The sequence below is a fragment of the Dendrobates tinctorius genome, unplaced genomic scaffold (assembly GCF_039654945.1).
Source record: "Dendrobates tinctorius isolate UK_male_01 unplaced genomic scaffold, ASM3965494v1 ptg000145l, whole genome shotgun sequence".
Classification (NCBI taxonomy): domain Eukaryota; kingdom Metazoa; phylum Chordata; class Amphibia; order Anura; family Dendrobatidae; genus Dendrobates; species Dendrobates tinctorius.
Window position 1 is genome coordinate 11,236,872 of NW_027361812.1, and position 14,609 is coordinate 11,251,480.

At 41.0% G+C, this 14,609-nt stretch overlaps 1 protein-coding gene across 7 annotated transcripts in view; it reads right to left on the bottom strand.

Annotated features, from left to right (window-relative positions):
• The window catches only part of RARG (retinoic acid receptor gamma), a 243,148-nt gene that overhangs the window by 25,511 nt on the left and 203,028 nt on the right, over positions 1–14,609 (bottom strand). The gene's annotated exons all lie outside the window — the stretch shown is intronic.

Here is a 14,609-nt window from a genome sequence, read left to right on the forward strand (position 1 = left end):
TAAATGTTGCCCAGCCAACAATACTTAATGCCACGTTGACTAGGCTTTGTTCATGATTTTTTAATAGTAGATTGATGGAATCACCGTGCATACAGGTTCAGAATAGAAAATTGTGACCTGCCCAATGTGTATAGGGCATAGGTAATGGTCACCAGAAGCTGTACTTGAAGAAAGGAAGTAGTGATGAATTTAGACAGATGGATGAGTATATAATAATCTGAGACCTTCTAATACAGAGGGATTTCATTATTTCTTCCCCTGCTATTAGGCAGGGTATTTGACTAACGGAAGTTGCAATGTGAATATCACAGACATGTGCTACTAATTTAGCTCAGCCCAAAATAACCAGGAGAGGGGGAAAGAAGGCAGCCTTAACCCTAATGTAACCCAGCCTCCGCAGCCCCCTTAGGCCGAGAACATCCCTCGGGGCAGCTCTGCAGATGCTTTTTATCTGAGCTTTCAACACACATAGAATTTCCTGTTACACTGCCCTGAGAAGCACATTCCAGCTTCGCCAGGTTAAGAGACTGGGCTCCTGCAACTTATGTCCCCGGAGAGCAGCGTGCATAGAAGGATCCCATATCACCACCTTTGTAGATACCACCATGTAAGATTCAGCTCCAGTGCATGTACCGTATATCTTCCAAAAACCTTTTTTGTTATCATATATTTTTTTTAATGATTATAATGAGGACTATAGAATATATATTTCTATACACATCAATAACCTTGTAGAAACAGCACCTTTCACTATTGCTGGAGTATGGTCCAAATGGCTTATGGTCAAAAACATTTACATTGTTGCCTGGATATACAATCCTCTAAATCAGTGTTTCCCAAACGTCAGTCCTCGCGGCCCCCAACAAATCATGTATTCAGGATTTCCTTAGTATTGCACAGGTGACGGAATTATTATCAAGGCACCAGATACTGCCACAGGTTCTCTCACGTTTGCAATACTAAGGAAATCCTGAAAACATGGTCCTTTGTGGGACCGTGAGGACTGAAGTTGGGTAAACACCGTTCTAAATCATAAAAGATCACAAATAGTGCCATATAGCTGATATGATAATGGTGACATTGGACAGATTCATAGAAAGAGTCCAAAAAGACAACTATCTTTGTTACCCATAGCAACTAATCACAGTGCTGCTTTCATTTTACCATAGCAGTTTCTGAAATGAAAGCTGTGGTGTGATTGGTTGCTATGAGAAACAAAGCTAGTTTTCCTTCGAGATACTTTTGACAAATAAGGCCCATATATGATAGTGTTGTGGATTGAATGATGCCCGTGTAGCTGTTGCTTTACAAAGCTCCATTAAATAAAGCGTAATGGAAAATGAAGTTTGTCAAAAATTGAAATAATGTTCTTTTATAAGCTATACTTGTCATGACATTTTGGCACTGTATAGAGGGCCACTTGACGCTCGTAATGTAGATCCATCGTTGGTCAAAACAACTTCTCTCTCCCCATATCGTGCCTTCCCCATCCACCAACCAACCACTCCTCTTACCCAAATAAAACAGACAACTTGAGTTTGGATAAAGTTGGCCACAACTGCCTTTATTATACCAGGTACATAACATTTAGAAACAGCTTAGTAAAGCGTGGTAAGGTTCTTGACGCTACAAAGTCTAGTGATCCCAAAACAACCAATAATAAATGTGATCACTCCTACAGGCTCGGGAGCACCATAACCCAAACGGTTCCTTTACAAATAACAGATACCCAGGGAACCAACATTCCCTTGCCGTAAGTCCCACAAAATCACCAGACCAACTAAACAAATTACAATTGAGGGATCCGTACCCTGATGATTCCCCTGGACCAATTTAAAAACAAATTAAAAGACCCCGCCAAAAGTCATTAGCCACCATGACCCAACTAGTGTTCAGCAATTCAGATTGAACCCAAAAAATAGGGCGGAAGTGTGGGACTCGAATGTGCCCTAAGAGCGGCCCTAAACTGACTTTATAAAGGCTATCTTAACCCTACACTCCTCCCAACCAAAACATGTCTTCACCCCTTCTCCAAACCACTGTCCTGCTGGCTTACATCCATTTTCTGGGATTAGGGCTCCGGCCTTTATTATATGATTAGTAGATGGCACTGATATTTGAGCACTGTGTGAAGGTACAAATTATGCAATATATTACAACTGTATGTCACTCAATGCCACTGTTATGTGGACTCTGTATGCCGACATTACAGTGGGGAAAACAAGTATTTAGTCAGTCAGCAATAGTGCAAGTTCCAAAACTTAAAAAGATGAGAGGCGTCTGTAATTTACATCATAGGTAGACCTCAACTATGGGAGACAAACTGAGAAAAAAAAATCCAGAAAATCACATTGTCTGTTTTTTTTTCATTTTATTTGCATATTATGGTGGAAAATAAGTATTTGGTCAGAAACAAGCAATCAAGATTTCTGGCTCTCACAGACCTGTAACTTCTTCTTTAAGAGTCTCCTCTTTCCTCCACTCATTACCTGTAGTAATGGCACCTGTTTAAACTTGTTATCAGTATAAAAAGACACCTGTGCACACCCTCAAACAGTCTGACTCCAAACTCCACTATGGTGAAGACCAAAGAGCTGTCAAAGGACACCAGAAACAAAATTGTAGCCCTGCACCAGGCTGGGAAGACTGAATCTGCAATAGCCAACCAGCTTGGAGTGAAGAAATCAACTGTGGGAGCAATAATTAGAAAATGGAAGACATACAAGACCACTGATAATCTCCCTCGATCTGGTGCTCCACGCAAAATCCCACCCCGTGGGGTCAGAATGATCACAAGAACGTTGAGCAAAAATCCCAGAACCACGCGGGGGGAGCTAGTGAATGAACTGCAGAGAGCTGGGACCAATGTAACAAGGCCTACCATAAGTAACACACTACGCCACCATGGACTCAGATCCTGCAGTGCCAGACGTGTCCCACTGCTTAAGCCTGTACATGTCCGGGCCCGTCTGAAGTTTGCTAGAGAGCATTTGGATGATCCAGAGAAGTTTTGGGAGAATGTCCTATGGTCTGATGAAACCAAACTGGAACTGTTTGGTAGAAACACAACTTGTCGTGTTTGGAGGAAAAAGAATACTGAGTTGCATCCATCAAACACCATACCTACTGTAAAGCATGGTGGTGGAAACATCATGCTTTGGGGCTGTTTCTCTGCAAAGGGGCCAGGACGACTGATCCGGGTACATGAAAGAATGAATGGGGCCATGTATCGTGAGATTTTGAGTGCAAACCTCCTTCCATCAGCAAGGGCATTGAAGATGAAACGTGGCTGGGTCTTTCAACATGACAATGATCCAAAGCACACCGCCAGGGCAACGAAGGAGTGGCTTTGTAAGAAGCATTTCAAGGTCCTGGAGTGGCCTAGCCAGTCTCCAGATCTCAACCCTATAGAAAACCTTTGGAGGGAGTTGAAAGTCTGTGTTGCCAAGCGAAAAGCCAAAAACATCACTGCTCTAGAGGAGATCTGCATGGAGGAATGGGCCAACATACCAACAACAGTGTGTGGCAACCTTGTGAAGACTTACAGAAAACGTTTGACCTCTGTCATTGCCAACAAAGGATATATCACAAAGTATTGAGATGAAATTTTGTTTCTGACCAAATACTTATTTTCCACCATAATATGCAAATAAAATGAAAAAAAAACAGACAATGTGATTTTCTGGATTTTTTTTTCTCAGTTTGTCTCCCATAGTTGAGGTCTACCTATGATGTAAATTACAGACGCCTCTCATCTTTTTAAGTGGTGGAACTTGCACTATTGCTGACTGACTAAATACTTTTTTGCCCCACTGTATATGAGCTCAATTATGGTGCTATTAGGAACAATTGAGGGGGACAAAATCTTAATGAACAGCTTTTCAGAAAAATTATGCCCTTTGGTAGATTTCAGATTGTCAAACGCGACACATACAAGTGCATATATTGTGGTTTTCAATTAATCAACCATAGGGTGATCTGTGAAGAATTGACCACAATTACATTTCCTTTGACAATTAGCAGCTAATCCTCATCTATTTTGCAAGGAGCATCTATCAAGCTTCAGCTTTGTCTTCTGTGATGCTTTTCATCCAGACAGCAATGGATGACAGAGACGGAGTGGTGAGGTTAAAGGAGGGTGTTCATTACACAGTTATCTGATGTGTGGGAGGACGGAGCACACAAAGTGTCCACTTGGAAGAAGGTATAAATAGATTGGAGGAGATGTAAAAAGTTAACAAAAGCCTGATGAGGAATCCAAGAAAGAGAATAAGGGCTTCTGAAACCTATCAAGGCAGTATGGACAAGCTGGGTGGAAAAAAGCTGCGGGCAAAACTGCACTTTATGACCAGGCATTTCTGAACATACTACATTTTACAGGAGTCATAATACAATTAGCCCATGAATTCCTCTCCATGGAGGACACTAATTATATAGAGGTCATATCAATTCCCTAGTCCAGCAACACTTAAAATTCTGCCATAAATCACATCTGTACCACAGGAAAATCATAGTATATGAAACCAACCAACCCTTCAATGAACAACCAAAATGATTTACATACAGGCTCCCCTGGTGGTTGCCATACACAATAGACTAATGTCGGCCAAACACACCAACTGAAAGGGAAACTATTATCAGAAAATGACCAATTGTTTAAAAAAGACTTTTGTGCTACATGCATATTTTTTTTTAAAAATTACACATTTTAATTTTTGATATCATGATATTTAAAAAAAATTTTTTTTAGTATCTAATAGCAAAAGATCCACTATTCAAAATTGGAAATGTCACACAGGAGCTACCATTCAAAATAGGTAATTTCTCATCCATTCTTCACAATGACCTTTGCACTAGCTCATTAGATGGTTCAATACAAGATATAGGGTCAATGTATGTTCATTGTGGCTATGTACATGTGTTGTTTCCTGAAACAACAGGAAGTTAGAGTCTAAAATAGCCCCAGTGGCCAATACGAAAATTGCAAGATGTCTATCAGGAACATACGCTCATTAGAACCCTCATTCGTTGGTTATTGCTTATGTAAACATGTCAGCAATCATCCGCCCAACAAGAAATAAGCTCGCTAATCAGGTGATTGGATCGTCCATGCCAGCATTAAAATTACTATTTTCAGTGACACCTTGATGTAAACAGGACATATGCTGCAGATAACAATGGCAGCCTATGCATACGATCATTGATCGATTGTATTACTTATTGACATAGAATACTAGTCAACCTGTCTAAACAGACGATCAAATATCTACCGTCTGACTTGTATATAGCCAAAGAACAATCTTTAACGGCTGTGTCCAGCTCATCTAAATGTGTCATTAATTTAAACTGGATGATAATCTAATGTATATGGGGATAACAGTGATCTAAGAATTATGGTCCTACGATTTACACACATAAAATTTGTCTAATTATGTAAAAATATGGAAATATGATAATTTAATCCCTTTCCCATACAAAGAGAAAATATATGTGTGATATGCAGCACTACAGAATATGTTGGTGCTACATTAAGAAAATAACATTTTTAACAGCTCAAAGGAAGTTTTAATAGTCGCTTTCTAATTCCTATTTAGTATATCCTGGTAGATCCTGCTCCCCTCCGGCTCGTTACCTTTTTACTCCTGTAAACAATTACATTGTCTTCTTTGTATATTTAAAATTTTAAAACAAAAGACACAAGTACATATGTTTATTGAATACAATCCGTTGCTTCGCAAACACTCGTCCTCCGCACAGATTTATCCGCCAAACAAACATTATGAGGAGCCAGAGGCTGACGGCAGCCATAGAGATATATAGAGTATAGACAAACGGAGGCCAAGAACAACACTTTCCGACCGGGATTATTGAGAAGTCTCTCCTCTCTATTTGCACATAGAAAAAAAAAAACATTCATGACATTATCGCTATTCAGTTCAGTCATTATGTCTGTTTATACACACATATTTTGTAGCTGTTGGCTGGAAGATGGTTAAGACGACAGCTATGTTCCCCGACTCTCCCATACACATACACTGCGGCAGCAAATCTCACGGAAAACCAAAGGATCGACTTTGGCAAACCAACAGGCTGCATCCTTTTCTCCCTTGATATTCTATCTTAGGGGAGAAAAGGGAGGACCCCATACACCGTAGATAGTTGCGCGATCCTCACGATATTGGCGTGTTTGGCCAAGTTTAGTCAAATATGCACAGAAGCTTTAAAATTATTCAACAGTTTCGAAGTTACAAAGCAAAGAAAATATAGAAAGCTGTAGGCCTAACGTAAACTCAGCTCTCGGTTGCCTTTCTTAACGTTTGGCTCCGTCGAATGTTCACGTGTTTTCAATACAGAAAGGGAAGTAAGCAGCTGGCAGACACCAGTGGTTCATCTCCCGGAGAACAAAAGGATCGGGTCATTTGTCTCAGAAGAGTGGTCCCACAGACATGAGATGATCGACCAGTCTAACCAAAGTTGTCGCATTCGGTCAAATTTAATCTCATGTGTATTTTGACATTTAAGTGTAAAGGCTTCAGGGACACTGCTCTTACGTACATGGATGGGGTCTTGCTGACCAAAGGATCATGACATAAATTTTTAGACTTCTCAAATCAGACTATACAACAAAAAGACTGGTGGTTATTTACCGGAATTTACACAGGTCAACGAAACAATGATTGGGATAGAACGATTGCCAATAGTATCATTCGGTCCTCACACAGTATCAGGATATCGGCAGCACATCTGCTGTTTACATCGGGAAATGTGATGCCAGGAACAAGCGGGCATTCATAAAAATCATCGCACCTGACGAACAAGCATTCCGCATGCTCGTTGGCGATTGTCAGCCTGTGCAGACGAGCCGATAACAATTAGGTTAGGATATAGAATTTAGCAAATCAATGTTCACAAAATTAGCAGGTCTAGTAGACTGGTCACTTCTGGACTACAAGATGGTCACTTACTGAGCTTTATCAGTTACTCAGTCTCAGTAAACGTGTACGGTGTTAAAATCTGGTGCAATTTGCAGTATTTTACCAGTGCCGCATATTAATGCAGTCTGCGACACCCACTGCATACACAGATATCCATACAAAGTCATTCGATGCATTCTCCAGTGTAAGTACATCACACAGCGGTCCGATAGAATCATTGGGTGGACTCTTACCTTCTCACCCTGCTCTGAGACTTTTAGAGAATTTCAGGCTTTACGTGTTGAAACTAGCTATTGTTAAGTAACGGACACTCCCTTTAAACCTGTTGTGATAAAAAGGCCAGAAATTTTCTCTGATACTCGCGTATCCCATAACAGGGCCTCCTGTCTATGAAACATAGGCACTTTATGAATTTTAGACATGTCCATGTATGTTTCCTGCATGAAGCCGCGCAGCAGAGATGTGCGTGTGCGTGTATTTTCCTGTATGAGTGTGTCCTTACTTGTGTGAGCTGGGTGTGTGTTTTAGGAATGTTATAGCTAGGATTGCTCCTCTCTGTCACAATAGCTGAAATGCTCAAGCAGGGCTAAACTGAAAAAGCTTTTCAACACCTGGGGGAGAGTTTGACCCCCCCAATGCAAACACCCCTCTCCTGCCAAATCGAGAACTGACATAACCGGTCCCTCAGGTAAATGCTACAATTAACTCATTCCTGGTAACAGATAACGCAGTATCCCATGATATACCGAAATGACGAACAGGTAATGAGCCTGGATGGTTTACACAAAATCTGTGGGGATGGAGAGTACCGTAGTTTCACTACATTTACAGCATAACAGAAATATAAAATACTAATTAAAAATAAAATAATAATAATAATAATATTGCAAAATTGGGTAGATATGACCTTCATGACTGGGAGCGATTACAGTAGCCATACTGGTAATCACCCATGTTTGTTATTTAGAGATTTAACAGATAATAATTTAGGGATTAATAATTCTTAAAGTGAATCTGTCAATAAAATCAACCGTCTATGGGCATGTAGGTCATAGGAAGCTGAATAAAATGATACCATGATATTTCCGATCCATTGTTTTATTCCTGGGATATTTATGTTTTTCTTATATGTAAATGAGCTGTTCCAGGCTATGGGCCGAACACTGATCTGTATGAGATTCTGCCTCCAGGGATTGTTTTAATTAAAGAGGTGTTACCAGAGAAATGTAACAGTAGAACTGAGCTTTGTCTCCTTACAAACACTTTAGCAGCTGCAGCTTTCACAGCTCTGCTGTATTGTACTGTCTGCCTGTGAGATGGAAACTGGAGCTGAGAGGAACCTGCAGATGAGTCAGGTGTAATTACACACAGCTCTGCAGTGAGACCAGGAGAGCAGAGAACGGCCATCACACATCACACTGGTAACTCCTCCTTTTATTAAAAGTAATCTCTGGAGGCAGATTCTCTTGCAAATCAGTGTCTGGCCCATAGCCTAGAACAGCTCATTTATGTATATGAAAAACATGGATTTCTCTGGAACAAGACATCAGATGGCAGATATCAAGGTATCATTTTATTCAGCTTCCTATGACCTACGTGCCCATTTAGACAACTTAGGAGGGTTGATCCTACTGACAGATTCCCTTTAAGGAGGTAGTACAATGGATGAAACTTGTTATCCACAAGATAGGTGATAACCTGCTGAGTGCTAAGGGGCCCACCATTGTGGGAGCTCCGCTGGTCCCAAGATCAGGGCTTTGTAGCGCCCCACTTGAGCTGAGTATTGCCCTGCAACTAGAGCCAGGTACAGTGCTTAGCTATGTCTGGTAGTTTCATACACATTGTATGGAGTGGAAGCGTGTCTATACAAATTTGCAGCAGAGACAAGCAATTTAATTTGTGGTGCCCTGGTCCAGCATCCAGTCCTCTGTCACAGCCAGACTTCACTCTGGAAATTAGGTTTTCAAGACATCGTGCGAAACCTAGCCACTAGATCTTGTTCAACATCTTGACGTCTCAGACTTATGTCATGGCACAATATCATATACAAAGCATAGTAAGACACCCAGGATGTCAGCCCGAAGATGGCAGGCACAGAAGAGACCAGCTTCCTTGCAGGATTGGACTGGACACTAGCCAAGACAGCGCCAGTTGCATTGCTCCTCTCTAATTGGCATCATAGTCTCAGCTCTTCATCGGGATGTACACAGATAACCAATGAGGCCGGAAGAAACCTTATTGAGTAGCCAGGAATACTTGCTTCATGGGTCATTAATACTAGTCATACCATGAGAGATGGAGACAATAAAAGAACAACTCAATCATGGCCTACAAATAGCCCAAGAGCAGGATGGAAACAGAATAGGAGGGGACTGACAATTGAGCTTATCTCTGATGGCTCATCTCGATATTGCCATGTTCCTCAAGTAAATAAGAGCAAGAAATGAAGATCCTAATCAGCCATTCTCTGTCCAGCTCTTTGTATGTATATAAAGGAGTGGAGAATGGCGGGGGTCCCTTTTGCCTGCTGGGAGATTCAAATGCAGTAAGACAGAGGTGTTTGTGGTGGGGGAAGGGATGTTGATTTAGAATATGAGCCATTGTCTTATCTTAAAGAGGTGAAAATGACTCTTCTTTCTGGCCATTGTGCGCCCAATCTGGGAAGTTTTGCATACTAATTGCATACCAGAGTCAGTGGGGGAAGGCATAATGATCTTCAGAAAGTGATACCAGAAACTGATCAGACTTGATAAAAACAAGCTCCATTGTTCAGGCAAAAATTCAATATTTATTAAAATACATATTTTCATTGGGAAAATAAAATCAATGCAATATCGTGGGAGCAACTGAATGTTTACATTGGCCAACAGAGAAAATTAGAAGTCGCTGCAGGTTAAAGGTAATCTTTGTAGTCTTCCCATCTCCAATAACCTATCCCAACATGTAGTAGGTGTAATAATAAGAATATTAGCAAATCCATCAAATGTAGTATAGTTCTCCTGATAACCTATGTCGCTTACCCCATGTGCAGGGCATTGCAGTAGCTTAGGTATCCATGGTTCCGACCACTACCAGCTGTTACTATACGAGTGGTCGTAACCATGCATACCTAAACTACTGCAATGCCCTGCACATGGGGTAAGCAACATAGGTGATCAGAAGAACTATACGGCCTTTCTAACTGGAGGCATTTGCTAATTATTATACTTATTATTATTATTATTACACCTGCTACATATTGAAATAGGGCCTTGTAGATGAGAATACTCTGCTAAGTACTTATGACATAGGATATTTTACATACTTAAAATATATCTTTTTTTTTAATGTCGCTGTTCTCGTGAATCTGAAGTTGTTTATTTTTGTTCCTGTGTCTCTCCATTGATGAGATATGGTCCTATCTTCATTGTGTATAAATTTAATCTTTGTAGCCAAATGGGCGTGGTCCCGTAGAGAAGAGCTGCTGATCACGCCTGCTTGGCTAAAAATATTAGATTTATATTCAGGAAGAAGGGGCTATATCTTTAGGAATGCAGAAGTACAAGAACAAAAGAAAAACATCAGCAGATTTGGGAGAAAAGCAGCATTTACACCAGGTAAAAACTACATATTAATAACATTTACTGATTTATCTACTGATTTATCGATCAGGCTATCCTGTGTATATTTCAACAGAGACATGAAACTTCTACACTGATCACGATGAACAGGTGCTGTCATAGATCTTGCATACATCGAAAATACCTGGGGGGGCACATACCTCCGCCGTCTGTTCTCAGTGGCAGCTAGTATGAATTTCTCAAGTTTTCCATTAGCTATGAAGATAATAAATCACTACCGACATAATGATCCCGATGACAGATAAGTACATATTTGGGGTACATGCTTGCTTTGATTAGTACATACTCTGGAAATTTAGCTAAATGTCATCTGATCAGACTCAATTTCTTATAGGCAGGAAGTCAGAATAGAATGCCATATGGTAGGTAACAGTGATACCAAAACGGAAGATAGAGGGTAAATCAGAAGTACTAAACCACAAAAATCTTCATTATGACTATTTTATAGTGATATACATATTTGTAGGTAAACTTCCCACGACAACCCCCGCCATACTCTGAAATCCAGACAGAATTGGGGCTGTGCGGGGTCCTTATCTATTCGCCTCCCAAGCTGTATTTAGAGCGGTTCTGGAAAGGAAAATCTCTGTTTCTGTCTGGCTTCGAATCCACGGACATTAGACATTCGTTGCCAGACTTTGCCTATTATTTTTGGATTTGGTCAACAGTTTACAGATTACAGTTTTCCTTAATAAAATGATGATAAATGTAAGATTAGGTCGTTGTATTTCTCTGTGTTGCTACAATAACCAGTCCCTAATGCAACGTCTAACATAACATACAGACCACCGCTGCAGCATTGGGAGACATCTGAAGTACAGGGTGGGCCATTTATATGGATACACCTAAATAAAATGGGAATGGTTGGTGATATCAACTTCCTGTTTGTGGCACATTAGTATATGGGAGGGGGGAAACTTTTAAAGAGGGGTGGTGACCATGGCTGCTATCAGTGTATCAAGAGTGGGAGAAGAGGGTTGCATTGACAATCCAACACAATGGGCAGCACTTTGAGCGCATTTTATAAGTGGCCATATACTTGTAAATAACTCATGAAAGAATAAAGTTATGTTAAAACCAAGCACATCATTGTTTTTCTTGTGAAATTCTCAATAAGTTTGATGTGTCACTTGGCCCTCTTCCCATTGGAAAAAATAAAGTTGGATCCAAAATGGCCGACTTCAAAATGGCCGCCATGGTCACCACCCATCTTGAAAAGTTTCCCCCCTCCCATATACTAATATGACACAAAAAGGAAGTTGATATCACCAACCATTCCCATTTTATTTAGGTGTATCCATCGCGTCACAAAAATTGTGACTCAGCAGCGATCTCGCTAGCGAGATCGCTATGTGTGACGGCGGCTTAACATGTTGGCTCAGAAAAAGGCTAAAACCCCACAAGGCAAATGTTAATTGTCCCAAATTAAAGGAAAACTTTCTTCGCAACTTCAATCAATATGGCAATCAGACTAGTTCCCAGGATCAACGTCTCATCACAGAATCTAGTAGCCATAACCTGTAGGATTACGGTAATTTTTTTTCAAGAAAGTCATCCAGGTCCCCCTTGAACTTTTTTTTTAATGAGTCAACCATTACAACATCATGTGGCACAGAGTTCAATGATTTCACAGTAAAGAATTATCTGTGATGATGATTAAACTTTCTTTCCTCTAGATGTAGAGGATGCCACCTTGTCATCACTGCAGGCCTAGGTGTAAAAAGATCATTAGAAAGATCTCTGTTCTGTCCCTTCATATCTTTGTACACTGAAATAAGATCACCCTTAAGGCCCCGTCACACATAGCGACTTACCAGCGATCCCGACACCAATATCAAGGTGTCAGGATCGCTGGTAAGTCGCTATGTGATCGCTGGTGAGCTGTCACACAGACAGCTTCACCAGCGATCAGCACAGCGATGCCGAGCGCCCGGCATCGCTGACCATCCCTGTAAAAAATAGAATCAAAATAAAAAATATAGTTATTCTCACCTTCCGACGGCCCGTTCAGTCATCCTGCCTCTCTCCACGCTCCGGTCCCAGTGATCCTTTGCGAGAATGACGGCGAGATGTCACGGTCTTGAGGAATAACAAAGTCTCGCGGTCATTCGTGCAAAGGATCACTGGGACCGGAGCGTGGAGAGAGGCGGGATGGCTGAACGGGACGTCGGAAGGTGAGAATAACTATATTTTTGATTTTTTTTATTATTTTTTACACCTGATCGCTGGTCTCCCGCCTGTCGCACACAGCGATGCGTGCTGGCCAGCGGGAGACCAGCGACCAAAGAAATGTCCAGAGGTTTCTTCTAGCGTTCAGCGATACCGGCAGGGGGGCCGCTCGCTGATCGCTGTCACACATAGCGATCTCGCTGGTGAGATCGCTGTTACGTCACAAAAGTTGTGACTCAGCAGCGATCTTGCTACCGAGATCGCTTAGTGTGACGGGGCCTGTAAAGGCCCCCATACACATTAGATGGCCCACAGCTATTTGTTCCATACACAGGAGAGCTAAATTGGCCAAGTCTTGGCTGACACATCGGCTGGCGGATTATCTCCAGGAGAACAGAGAGATTGGTAGTCCAAAATCGGACATGACCAATTGACCATCAGTTGGCTGGAACATGCATACACATTACATTTTTCACCAAATAAAAGTGAAAAGTGGTGAGTTTCACCCCCCTTTGGTCTAATGTGTATGGGGGCTTTAAGCCTTTGTTTTTCAAATTGAATAAACCAAATTTGATAACCTGTCTTGGTATTGGAATTCACCTATTCATTAATAAGCTTGGTTGCTTTTCTCTGGACTCGTTCTATTTCAACTGTATCCTTCTTATACACTGGAGTCAAAAATTGCACACTGTATTCTAAGTGTAGCCACATGACTGTCTTGTAGATAGGCAAAACTATGTTCTTGTGATGAGCATCTATGCATCTTATAATCTATCCCAATTTTTATTTGCCTTGGCAGCAACTGCCTGGCATTGGTCATTAAAGTTGAGTGTGCAGTCCATCCATACACTCAATAACTTTTAAGTGACAGTTTTACTCAGTGTTTTACCATTTGCATTTATCTACATTAAACTTGAATTGACATTTTTCAGCCAAAGCCTCCAGTTTACATAAATCCCTCGGTAATATTAAATTATCTTCCTCTGTGTTGATTACTTTGCAGAGTTTAATGTCACCTGCAGATACTGAATATATACTCTGTATGCCCTCTATAAAGTCATTAATAAATATGTTAAAAAAGAAGAGGGCCCAATACTGAGTTATGTATTGTAATCATGGAGTGGCCCAGAATACAGGACGATTTTCCCTCCTCACTAGTTTCACTTTCCATAGATCACTGTTCAGCGTGTGTCTGGGGGAGGAGCAGCTGCTCTCTGCAGTGAGGCTGATAGAGGGGGAGAATTTGTTACTGTGTGACAAGGGCTTCTTCATGTGGACGGGGAGGGCCTGTAGCTATGAAGGGTGGGGTTGTTGCTATAGAGGGCATGTTTGGAGTAGAGTAGGAGGTTACGACTAGTTCTCATTTCAATGCCATAACACCCCCCCTTGGACGTTCTGTTCAGAATATCTAGAAAACCGTCCAAACTAGTGACAGAAAGTAAATTACTTATTGTCAAAATTCTGCAGCCCAGATACGTACTGAGATTATGTGAAAAACCCGGACAACCCCTTTAAGGCCTTTATATGTTCCATTAATAACCACCCTCTGTTTTCTATCAATGAAATAATTGGTAACCCAATATACATATTTTATTGTAGTCCCATTGCTCTCGTTTCATCAACCCATATTAGTGTTGGTTTATGAAGCTATTTTAATTGAAACATTTCAGGATAAGATCCCTTACAAAACTCTCACAACTTTTGCCCACAGCAGAAGCTCAGTTTTTGTTCTATTTTTTTTTTTTTTTTAAATTTTCACCACATTTACTATGCGCCAGTGTACAGACCCTGTTTTTATGGAATCATTGAATTGTAAAAATAACGGTCTTTCTATCACGGTACTTAATCCCTGCGGTACTCGGGGGTGTTTGCCATGCGGGCCTGG